Source organism: Octodon degus, unplaced genomic scaffold (genome assembly GCF_000260255.1).
Source record: "Octodon degus isolate 3935 unplaced genomic scaffold, OctDeg1.0 scaffold00296, whole genome shotgun sequence".
In the NCBI taxonomy this organism is placed as follows: Eukaryota; Metazoa; Chordata; class Mammalia; order Rodentia; family Octodontidae; genus Octodon; species Octodon degus.
The window spans coordinates 1,690,288-1,691,808 of NW_004524872.1; positions in this window are offsets into that span (position 1 = coordinate 1,690,288).

Genomic DNA, 1,521 nt, shown 5'->3' on the forward strand with positions numbered 1-1,521 from the left:
TCTTCCAGGAGATTTAGAGTCTGTGCTTTAATGTTTAGATCTTTAATCCATTTTGACTTTAGTTTAGTGCATGGTGATAGACCTGGGTAAAGTTTTAGTTTTCAGCATGTAGAGAGCCAGTTTTTCCAGCACCATTTGTTAAAGAGGCTATCTTTCTTCCAGTGAGTATGTTTGGCTCCTTTGTCAGAGATAAGGTGGCTGAGTGTTTTTGTAGGGGCTCCATCGTATTCTAATCTATTCCACTGATCCTCAGGTCTATTTTGTTGCCAGTACCATGCTGATTTTATCACAGTAGACTTGTAGTATAATTTCAAGTCAGGAATTGTAATGCCTCCTGGCTTGTTTTTATTGCCCAGGATTGCCTTTGCTATTCTAGGTTTTTAATGGTTCCAGATAAATTTTAGGAATGATTTCTCAACCTCTGTGAAGTATGTTGGTGGTAGTGTGATAGGGATTGCATTAAATCTGTACAGCAATTTTGGGAGTATGGCCATCTTCACAATGTTGCTTCTTCCCATCCAGGAGCATGGAATATGTTTCCATTTTCTGAAATCCTCTACGATCTCTTTTTTCAGAGTACTGTAATCTTCCTTGAAAAGAACTTTGACTTCTTTAGTTAGATTAATTCCAAGGTATTTCATTTTCCTCGGTGCTATCGTAAAAGGTATTGTTTCTATAATTTCCCTGTCAGTGTGTTTGTTGTCTGTGTAGAGGAATGCTATCGACTTTTGGGTATTGACTTTATTACCTGCTATGCTACTGAATTTCTGTATGAATTCTAGTAGCTTCTTGGTGAAGTTTTTTGTGTCTTCCATGTAAAGTATCTTGACTTCTGCAAATAAAGATAATTTAACTTCTTTTTTACCTATTCTTATTCCTTTTATTTCTTTTTTTTTTCAGGCAAAGAAATTAAGACATTTTATTTGATATACTATTTTGTTTAAGATGAAGGTTTCATGATAGATTAACCATTTAGTAATCTAATTATTTGAATCCATGGTGACCAAAAATAGTGTACTTTTCATTAATTTTATAAGATAACATAACAGGAAATATAAAAACAACAATTTTATAAAATTTACTCAATAACTTTTTGGACATCTTAAAGCATTCAATACACAAAGCAATGTTGTAATCTGAACAATAGTATCTAGCCCCTTTCCAAATTCTTTTTCATTATGGCCATCCTTTTATTACAACTAAAATATATTTTAAAAATAGGAATAAAGAATTATATAATTCTTGTTTACACATAAGTCCAGATCTAACCATATACAACCTTGTAGCAGGACAGTCCTGCAATGTTCCTTTTCCTGTCTCCTGCCTTCATTCACCACCCCCTTCTTTTTGAACAATCATCTACCCAAGAGACAGCACGGCAGCAAATGGCATGTCATGACAAGCAGCCCATATTCAGAAGACCAGAATGGCAGGCACTCCAAGCAGGAACGTACTATTACAAATTGCCATCTTCAGTGCAGTTGCTTAGTTCACAGGTGTCAGTATATATAGATAGTCAAG